General features: G+C 38.3%; 2 non-coding genes across 2 annotated transcripts; one reads left to right on the top strand and one right to left on the bottom strand.

The window, feature by feature from the left end:
- The first annotated feature begins 328 nt into the window (after positions 1–328).
- LOC112781443 (small nucleolar RNA R71) lies at positions 329–435 on the top strand. Its single transcript, XR_003192219.1, has one exon. It is a non-coding gene; the product is annotated as a small nucleolar RNA R71 (small nucleolar RNA).
- A 6,080-nt stretch (positions 436–6,515) lies between these two features.
- LOC112780382 (small nucleolar RNA R71) lies at positions 6,516–6,623 on the bottom strand. Its single transcript, XR_003191223.1, has one exon. It is a non-coding gene; the product is annotated as a small nucleolar RNA R71 (small nucleolar RNA).
- Positions 6,624–11,194: the final 4,571 nt, after the last annotated feature.

The following is an 11,194-nucleotide window of genomic DNA, read 5'->3' as shown; positions in this document are numbered from 1 at the left end:
TTCATTCACTCCTTCTTGGGTTGTTGATGAAGTGGAGATTGCTGCTACTTGGTTCTTCTCCATCTTCTTGGTGAGGTCAGCCAGCTGCTGGGTAATGAGCTTGTTTTGGGCCAACAAAGCATATACATTGTTTAGCTCCATTACTCCTCTTGTGTTCCCTCTTTTGGAAGCATAGAAGTAGTCATTCTCTGCTACTGTTTCAATAACATCTATGGCTTCCTCAATAGTCTTCTTCTTGTTCAAAGATCCTCCGGATGAATGGTCTACGGCCTTCTTTGACTCATAAGAGAGCCCTTCATAGAAAATGTGCAGCTGCACCCATTCGTTGAACATATCTGGTGGGCACCTCCTTGTTAGGTCTTTAAACCTCTCCCATGCTTCATATAGAGTCTCACCATCTTGTTGCCTGAAAGTTTGGACCTCAGCTCTCAGCCTATTGATTCGTTGAGGAGGGTAAAATCTTTCTAAGAATTTTTTCACCACGTCTTCCCAAGTTGTCAAGCTTTCCCTTGGGAAAGATTCCAGCCATTTGGCTGCTTTATCCTTAAGTGAGAATGGAAACAAGAGCAGTCTATAGGTGTCAGGATGAACACCATTAGACTTCATTGTGTCACATATCCTCAGGAAGGTGATTAGATGTTGATTGGGGTCTTCTTGGACACCTCCTCCAAACGAACAGTTGTTCTGAACAAGGGTGATGAGCTGTTGTTTAAGTTCAAAGTTGTTGGCATGGATTGTTGGCTTTTGGATGCTACTTCCACAATTGCCTGGGTTTGGATTGATGTAAGAGCCCAAAACTCTTCTATCCTCCCCAGCATGATTTACTCTACCTCCTCCCCCATGGTTGTGATCCTCTTCTTCATGATGGTTTTCCATGTTGTCTTCCATGTTTCGTTCAAAGAATTCCTCTTCTTCCTCAGCACCAACCACTTTCTTTCCTCTTACCTCCCTCCTTAATCTAAGGAAGGTCCTCTCAGGTTCAGAATCGAAGGAAGTTGAAGCCCCGCTTCTTCTCCCTGTCATACAACCATCAAGTGCAAGCAAGAAAAGATAGGTGCAGAAAGTATTTTTGTCAGAATTACTGTTAGTTATGGGTGATGCAATATATCAAACAGTTAGTGGGTTAGCAAACAGAATTGAAAATAACAAAGAAAAACAAAAGAGTAGAGGGGGAAGGGAAGAAGTTTAACTAAAACAGAAAGTAAATCACTCAAACAGAAAATGAAATTCACAAAAGAAAAATACTCAATCTAGTGATCTTCCAATTTAATCATTGTTGATGCACAATCAATCCCCGGCAACGGCGCCATAAACTTGATGCGGGTGGAAACTGTCTCTCAACAAATTTCCTTCGGCAAGTGTACCGAATTTGTCGTCAAGTAAAAACTCACAATAGAGTGAGGTCGAATCCCACAGGGATTGATTGATCAAGCAACTTTAATTAGAAGAATGTTCTAGTTAAGCGAATCTAGAATTTGGATTGAGAGTTGCAGAGAATAAAATGGTGGGAATGTAAATAACAGAAAAGTAAATGCTAGAATTAAAGAACTGGAAGTAAATGACTGAAAGTAAATTGCAGAATTGTAAATGGGAATGGGGGATTTGCTCATAAAAGTAAATGGCAGAAATTAAAGAAAATGGGTAAGATTAGAGATGGGGAGTTCATTGGGCTCAGGAGATGTTGCAATTCTCCGGATCAAGTTCATTTTCATCTCTTCCTCAATCAATGCACTCATTGATCTCCTTCGCAATCTTAATTGATTGAATTACAATTTCTTGCAATTCAATCTCTCAAATCTTGATCAATAGCCAATTCCTTGATCAATTGCTCATGAGAAGAGATGAAGTATGGTCACTGATTATACCACATGCATTTCCCAAATCAAGTATTGAGAGGGTTATAGTCACATACCCATCCAAACCCAATTTATTCCAGCATGAGAAAGTATTTCTAGCTTGATCTCTTCATTCCTCTTTCAAGGTTCAGAAGAGATCCAAGTTTGAATAGCTTCTTTTCCAAGATAACTACACAATTGGATGAAGATCGAAAGCTTTCAAGTAAAATCAAGAGAAAAGATAGAAGAAGAATAATGAAAATTAGTATTGATCCATCAAATTACAACAGAGCTCCCTAACCCAATGAAAGGGGTTTAGTTGTTCATAGCTCTCGAAAATGAAAACAAAGATGGAGAATACATAATAAAACTAGAAAAATGCAGAGAAGGTAAAATACAGAGAGTAGTTCTCTTTTCCAACTTCCAGAACCCCCTTCAACAATTCAAAGCTACTCCTATATATACTACTTCTCTCAGCTTCTAGTTGGCTCTTCAAGTCTTTGGCCTTTGGATCTTGAGTTTGAAGCAGTTCTCTTCTTCATTTGGGCTTGGCTTTACTTGTAGAGAGAAAGTGTGAAGTGGGCAGAGACTTTAGCTTAGGACGTGATGAGCGGATAATTTATACGCTTTTTGACATTATTTTTAGTATATTTTTAGTAGGATCTAGTTACTTTTAGGGATGTTTTCATTAGTTTTTATGTTAAATTCACATTTCTGGACTTTACTATGAGTTTGTGTGTTTTTCTGTGATTTCAGGTATTTTCTAGCTGAAATTGAGGGACTTGAGCAGAAATCAGATTCAGAGGTTGAAGAAGGACTGCTGATGCTGTTGGATTCTGACCTCCCTGCACTCAAAGTGGATTTTCTGGAGCTACAGAACTCTAAATGGCGCGATTCCAATTGCGTTGGAAAGTAGACATCCGGGCTTTCCAGCAATATATAATAGTCCATACTTTGGCCAAGAATAGACGACGCAAACTGGCGTTCAACGCCAGCTCTCTGCCCAATTCTGGCGTCCAGCGCCAGAAAAGGATCCAAAACCAGAGTTGAACGCCAGAAATGGATCAAAACCTGGTGTTCAACTCCACAAATGGCCTCTGCACGTGCAACACTTAAAGCTCAGCCCAAGCACACACCAAGTGGGCCCCGGAAGTGAATTTATGCATCAATTACTTACTCATGTAAACCCTAGTGACTAGTTTATTATAAATAGGACCTTTTACTATTGTATTAGACATCTTTGGATCTTTGGTCTCAGTTTTAATCCATTGTTCATCTTAGGAGACTATTGATCTCGTTTAGGGGGCTGGCCATCTCGGCCATGCCTGGACCTTCACTTATGTATTTTCATACGGTAGAGTTTCTACACTCCATAGATTAAGGTGTGGAGCTCTGCTGTTCCTCAAAGATTAATGCAAAGTACTACTGTTTTCTATTCAATTCACCTTATTTTGCTTCTAAGATATCCATTCGCACCCAAGAACGTGATGAAGGTGATGATTATGTGTGACGCTCATCACCATTCTCCCCTATGAACACGTGCCTGACAAACACTTCCGTTCTACATGAAATAAGCTAGAATGAATATCTCTTAGATCTCCTAACCAGAATCTTCGTGGCATAAGCTAGAATGATGGCGGCATTCAAGAGAATCCAGAAAGTCTAAACCTTGTCTGTGGTATTCCGAGTAGGATTCAATGATTGAATGACTGTGACGAGCTTCAAACTCGCGATTGTTGGGCGTTAGTGACAGACGCAAAAGGAGGGTGAATCCTATTCCAGCATGATCGAGAACCGACAGATGATTAGCCGTGCTGTGACAGAGCATGTGAGCATATTTTTCACTGAGAGGACGGGATGTGGCCACTGACAACGGTGATTCCCTTGCATAAAGCCAGCCATGGAAAGGAGTAAGACTGATTGGATGAAGATAGCAGGAAAGCAGAGGTTCAGAGGAACGAAAGCATCTCCATTCGCTTATCTGAAATTCCTACCAATGAATTACATAAGTATTTCTATCCCTATTTTATTATATTAAATTCGAAAACACCATTATCAATTTATATCCGCCTAACTGAGATTTGCAAGGTGACCATAGCTTGCTTCATACCAATAATCTCCGTGGGATTCGACCCTTACTCACGTAAGGTATTACTTGGACGACCCAGTGCACTTGCTGGTCAGTTACACGGAGTTGTGAATCGTGGTCTTGGCATCATGTTTTTGGCACCATTACCAGGGAAAGAAAGAGCAATGAATTTTACATAATTAAAGTGTAATCACGATTCCGCGTACCAAGTTTTTGGCGCCGTTGCCGGGGATTGTTCGAGTTTGGACAACTGACGGTTCATCTTGTTGCTCAAATTAGGTAATTTTCTTTTTGTTTTCCTTTCAAAAATTTTTCAAAAACCTTTCAAAAATTTCTCACTTGTTTTCAAAAAAAAAAATGTTTTCAAAAATATTATTTTTCTTCAGAATTTTTAAGAATGATTTCTAGTGTTTCATGGAGCATGTTGAAGCCTGGCTAGCTGTAAAGCCATGTCTAATTCCTTTGGGAATGAGTATGTCAGGCGTGTCATGTCTGAGTTACATACTAAAGCTTGGCTGGCTATTAAGCCATGCCTAACCCTTTGATTGGAGCTTTAGAGCGTAAGATTCCTGGAATTCATATTAAAAATTTTTGAATCCTTATTTTTCTCTTTTCTAAATAATTTTCGAAAAATATAAAATAAAAATCCAAAAAAAATTAGAAAATCATAAAAATCAAAAATATTTTTGTGTTTCTTGTTTGAGTCATGTGTCATGTTATAAGTTTGGTGTCAATTGCATATGCATCTTGCATTTTTTCGAAAATTCATGCAGTCATAGTGTTCTTCATGATCTTCAAGTTATTCTTGGTAAGTCTTCTTGTTTGATCTTGATGATTTTTTATTTTGAGTTGTTTGGTGTTTTTCATATGCATTTTTGAATTCTTAGTGTCTAAGCATTAAAGAATTCTAAGTTTGGTGTCTTGCATGTTTTCTTTGCATTAAAAATTTTTCAAAATTGTGTCTATGATGTTCATCTTGACATTCAAAGTGTTCTTGGTGTTCATCTTGACATTCATAGCATTTTTGCATGCATTCATGTTTTGATCTAAAAATTTCATGCATTGCATAATTTTCATGTTTTTCTCTCTCATCATAAAAATTCAAAAATCAAAAAAATATCTTTCCCTCTTTTCTCTCATCAAATTCGAAAATTTGAGTTGACTTTTTCAAAAATTTTTAAAATCAAGTTGTTTCTTATGAGTCAAATCAAATTTTCAATTTGAAAATCTAATCTCTTTCAAAATCTTTTTCAAAAATCAAATCTTTTTCAAACTTCTTAGTTATTTTCGAAAATTCAAAAAAAAATATTTTTCAAAAATCTTTTTCTTAATTTTATATCATAATTTTCGAAAATAACAATAACAATTAATGTTTTGATTCAAAAATTTCAAGTTTGTTACTTGCTTGTTAAGAAAGATTCAAACTTTAAGTTTTAGAATCATATATTGTGATTTCTTGTGAATCAAGTCATTAATTGTGATTTTAAAAATCAAATCTTTTTCAAAACTAATTTCTATCATATCTTTTCTAAAATATCTTCTTATCTTACCTTTTTCAAAAAGTTGGTTTCAAAATATCTTTTCTAACCTCCTAACTTCTTATCTTTTCAAAATTTGTTTCAACTAACTAACTAACTTTTTGTTTGTTTCTTAACTTTTTCAAAACTACCTAACTAACTTTCTCTCTCTAATTTTCGAAAATATCTTCCCTCTTTTTCAAAAATTTCTTTTTTATTTAACTAATTATTCTTATTTTTATTTTTGATTTTAAAAATTTTTGAAAAATACTAACTTTTTTCAAAAACCATTTTCGAAAATCACTAACTCTTTTTCAAAAAATTATTTTCGAAAATTCTCTTCTCTCTCATCTCTTTCTATTTGTTTATCCATTTACTAACATCTCATCTCACATCTCAACCCTCCTCACAGATGTGTTTCTTCCATTACATTACATTCTTTGTCTCCCCCTCTTTTCTTCCACTCACAAAGGGATCCCTATACTGTGGTATAAAGGATCTCTATTATTATTATTTTTTCTATGCCCTCTTCTTTGTCATATGAGCAAGAGCAAGGACAAGAATATTCTTGTTGAAGCAGATCCAGAACCTGAAAGGACTCTGAAGAGAAAACTAAGAGAAGCTAAATTACAACAATCCAGAGATAACCTTTCAGAAATTTTCGAACAGGAAGAGGAGATGGCAGCCAAAAATAATAATAATGCAAGGAGGATGCTTGGTGACTTTACTGCACCTAATTCCAATTTACATGAAAGAAGCATCTCCATTCCTGCCATTGGATCAAACAACTTTGAGCTGAAACCTCAATTAGTTTCTCTGATGCAGCAGAACTGCAAGTTTCATGGACTTCCATCTGAAGATCCTTTTCAGTTCTTAACTGAATTCTTGCAGATATGTGATACTGTTAAGACTAATGGAGTAGATCCTGAAGTCTACAGGCTCATGCTTTTCCCATTTGCTGTAAGAGACGGAGCTAGAATATGGTTGGACTCTCAACCTAAGGATAGCCTGAACTCTTGGGACAAGCTGGTCAAGGCTTTCCTAGCCAAGTTCTTTCCTCCTCAAAAGCTGAGCAAGCTTAGAGTGGATGTTCAAACCTTCAGATAGAAAGAAGGTGAATCCCTCTATGAAGCTTGGGAGAGATACAAAGGACTGACCAAAAAGTGTCCTTCTGACATGCTTTCAGAATGGACCATCCTGGATATATTCTATGATGGTTTATCTGAGTTATCAAAGATGTCATTGGATACTTCTGCAGATGGATCCATTCACCTAAAGAAAACGCCTGCAGAAGCTCAAGAACTCATTGACATGGTTGCAAATAACCAGTTCATGTACACTTCTGAAAGGAATCCTGTGAATAATGGGACGCCTATGAAGAAGGGAATTCTTGAGATTGATACTCTGAACACCATATTGGCTCAGAATAAAATATTGACTCAGCAAGTCAATATAATCTCCCAGAGTCTGCATGGAATGCAAGCTGCATCCAACAGTACTCAAGAGGCTTCTTATGCAGAAGAAGCTTATGATCCTGAGAACCCTGCAATAGCAGAGGTAAATCACATAGGTGAACCTTATGGAAACACCTATAAATCATCATGGAGAAATCACCCCAATTTCTCATGGAAGGATCAAAAGCCTCAACAAGGCTTTAATAATGGTGGAAGAAACAGGTTTAACAATAATAAACCTTTTCCATCATCCACTCAACAACAGACAGAGAACTCTGAACAAAATGCTTCTAATTTAGCAAATCTAGTCTCTGATCTATCTAAAGCCACTGTGAGTTTCATGAATGAAACCAGGTCTTCCATTAGAAATTTGGAAGCACAAGTGGGCCAGCTAAGTAAAAGGATCACTGAAATCCCTCCAAGTACTCTCCCAAGCAATACAGAAGAGAATCCAAAAGGAGAGTGCAAGCCATTGACATAAGCACCATGGCCGAACCTGTAAGGGAAGGAGAGGACGTGAATCCCAAGGAGGAAGACCTCCTGGGACGTCCAGTGATCAATAAGGAGCTTCCCTCTGAGGAACCAAAGGAATCTGAGACTCATCTAGAGACCATAGAGATTCCATTGAACCTCCTTATGCCATTCATGAGCTCTGATGAGTATTCCTCTTCTGAAGAGAATGAGGATGTTACTGAAGAGCAAACTGCCAAGTTTCTTGGTGCAATCATGAAGCTACATGCCAAATTATATGGCATTGATACTTGGGAAGTTGAACCTCCCTTGTTCATTAATGAACTAAGTGATCTGGATCAACTGACATTGCCTCAGAAGAGACAGGATCCTGGAAAGTTCATAATACCTTGTACTATAGGCACCATGATCTTTAAGGCTCTGTGTGACCTTGGTTCAGGGATAAACCTCATGCCCCTCTCTGTAATAGAGAAACTGGGAATTTATGGGGTGCAAGCTGCTAAAATCTCATTAGAGATGGCAGAAAACTCAAGAAAATAGGCATATGGACAAGTAGAGGACGTGTTAGTAAAGGTTGAAAGCCTTTACATCCCTGCTGATTTCATAGTCCTGGATACTGGAAAGGAAGGGGATGAATCCATCATCTTAGGAAGACCTTTCCTGGCCACAGCAAGAGCTGTGATTGATGTTGACAGAGGTGAACTAGTCCTTCAATGGAATGAGGACTCCCTTGTGTTTTCAACTCAAGGATCTCTCTCTGCATCCATAGAGAGGAAGCAGAAAAAGCTTCTCTCAAAGCAGAGTCAACCAAAGCCCCCACAGTCAAACTCTAAGTTTGGTGTTGGAGAGTCTCAACAATGCTCTGAACATCTGTGAGGCTCCATGAGAGCCCACTGTCAAGCTATTGACATTAAAGAAGCGCTTGTTGGGAGGCAACCCAATGTTTATTTATCTAACTATATTTTTCTTAGTTATATGTCTTTGTAGGTTCATGATCATGTGGAGTCACAAAATAAATATAAAAATTGAAAACGGAATAAAAAATAGCAGAAGAAAAATCACACCCTGGAGGAGCATCTGTCTGGCGTTCAGCGCCAGAACAGAGCATGGTTCTGGCGCTGAACGCCCAAAATGGGCAGCTTCTGGGTGCTGAACGCCAGAACAGGCATGGTTCTGGCGTTCAACGCCAGAAATGGCACACAAATGGGCGTTGAACGCTCAAAATGGGCACCAACCTGGCGCTGAACACCCAGAGTTGTGTGCAAGGGCATTTTACATGCCTAATGGGTGCAGGGATGTAAATCCTTGACACCTCCAGATCTGTGGACACCACAGGATCACCTCAAGATCTGTGAAATACCACAGGATCATCTCAGGATCTGTGAATCCCACAGGATCCCCACCCACCTCACCCTCTCTCTCTCCATTCATGATCACCCCTTCTGTTTTCCATTCATCACTCACATCCATACACACATCCCTCCATCTCCTCCATATTTTCTTCTTCTTCTTCTTCTATTATTCTTTCTTCTTTTGCTCGAGGACGAGCAACTTTCTAAGTTTGGTGTGGTAAAAGCATAGCTTTTTTGGTTTTTCATAACCATTAATGGCACCTAAGGCCAGAGAAACCTCAAGAAAGAGGAAAGGGAAGACAATTGCTTCCACCTCTGAGCCATGGGAAATGGAAAGATTCATCTCACAAGCCCATCACTAAGAAAAGGATGGAACAAACAAGAGAGCACATTCATGGATCTCAACAGGCACATGAAGAAGCTCATCATTAAGAAATCCCTGAGATACCTCAAGGGATGCACCTTCCTCCACAGAACTTTTGGGAGCAAATCAACACCTCCCTAGGAGAATTGAGTTCCAATATAGGACAACTAAGGGTGGAACATCAAGAGCACTCCATCATGCCTCATGAAATAAGAGAAGATCAAAAAGCAATGAGGGAGGAGCAACAAAGACAAGGAAGAGACATAGAAGAGCTCAAGGACATCATTGGTTCCTCAAGAAGGAAACGCCACCATCACTAAGGTGGATTCATTCCTTGTTCTTGCTTTCTCTGTTTTTCGTTTTCTATGTTATGTGCTTATCTATGTTTGTGTCTTCATTACATGATCATTAGTAGTAGTAACTATGTCTTAAAGTTATGAATGTCCTATGAATCCATCACCTCTCTTAATTGAAAAATGTTTTAATTCAAAAGAACAAGAAGTACATGAGTTTCGAATTTATCCTTGAACTTAGTTTAATTATATTGATGTGGTGGCAATGCTTCTTGTTTTCTGAATGTATGATTGAACAGTGCATATGTCTTTTGAAGTTGTTGTTTAAGAATGTTAAATATGTTGGCTCTTGAAAGAATGATGACTAGGAGACATGTTATTTGATAATCTAAAAAATCATAAAAATGATTCTTGAAGCAAGAAAAAGCAGCAAAAAAACAAAGCTTGCAGAAAAAAAAATAGGCAAAAAAAAAATAGAAAGAAAGAAAAAGAAAAAGCAAGCAGAAAAAGCCAAAGCTCTTAAAACCAAGAGGCAAGAGCAAAAAGCCAATAACCCTTAAAACCAAAAGGCAAGGGCAAATAAAAAGGATCCCAAGGCTTTGAGCATCAGTGGAAAGGAGGACCTAAAGGAATAAAATCCTGGTCTAAGCGGCTAAACCAAGTTGTCCCTAACCATGTGCTTGTGGCGTGTAGGTGTCAAGTGAAAACTTGAGACTGAGCGGTTAAAGTCAAGGTCCAAAGCAAAAAAAGAGTGTGCTTAAGAACCCTGGACACCTCTAATTGGGGACTTTAGCAAAGCTGAGTCACAATCTGAAAAGGTTCACCCAATTATGTGTCTGTGGCATTTATGTATCCGGTGGTAATACTGGAAAACAAAGTGCTTAGGGCCACGGCCAAGACTTATAAAGAAGCTGTGTTCAAGAATCATCATACTGAACTAGGAGAATCAATAACACTATCTTAACTCTGAGTTCCTATAGATGCCAATCATTCTGAACCTCAATGGATAGAGTGAGATGCCAAAACTATTCAAGAGGCAAAAAGCTATAAGTCCCGCTCATCTGATTGGAGCTATGTTTCATTGATAGTTTGGAATTTATAGTATATTCTCTTCTTTTTATCCTATTTGATTTTCAGTTGCTTGGGGACAAGCAACAATTTAAATTTGGTGTTGTGATGAGCGGATAATTTATACGCTTTTTGACATTATTTTTAGTATATTTTTAGTAGGATCTAGTTACTTTTAGGGATGTTTTCATTAGTTTTTATGTTAAATTCACATTTCTGGACTTTACTATGAGTTTGTGTGTTTTTCTATGATTTCAGGTATTTTCTAGCTGAAATTGAGGGACTTGAGCAGAAATCAGATTCAGAGGTTGAAGAAGGACTGCTGATGCTGTTGGATTCTGACCTCCCTGCACTCAAAGTGGATTTTCTGGAGCTACAGAACTCTAAATGGCGCGCTTCCAATTGCGTTGGAGAGTAGACATCCAGGGCTTTCCAGAAATATATAATAGTCCATACTTTGGCCAAGAATAGAGGACGCAAACTGGCGTTCAACGCCAGCTCTCTGCCCAATTCTGGCGTCCAGCGCCAGAAAAGGATCCAAAACCAGAGTTGAACGCCAGAAATGGATCAAAACCTGGCGTTCAACTCCACAAATGGCCTCTGCACGTGTAACACTTAAAGCTCAGCCCAAGCACACACCAAGTGGGCCCCGGAAGTGAATTTATGCATCAATTACTTACTCATGTAAACCCTAGTGACTAGTTTATTATAAATAGGACCTTTTACTATTGTATTAGACATCTTTGGATCT

The sequence above is a fragment of the Arachis hypogaea genome, chromosome 19, assembly GCF_003086295.3.
Source record: "Arachis hypogaea cultivar Tifrunner chromosome 19, arahy.Tifrunner.gnm2.J5K5, whole genome shotgun sequence".
NCBI lineage: Eukaryota > Viridiplantae > Streptophyta > Magnoliopsida > Fabales > Fabaceae > Arachis > Arachis hypogaea.
Note: the sequence above shows the minus strand (reverse complement) of the source record. Positions and strands in the feature narration are given on the sequence as shown.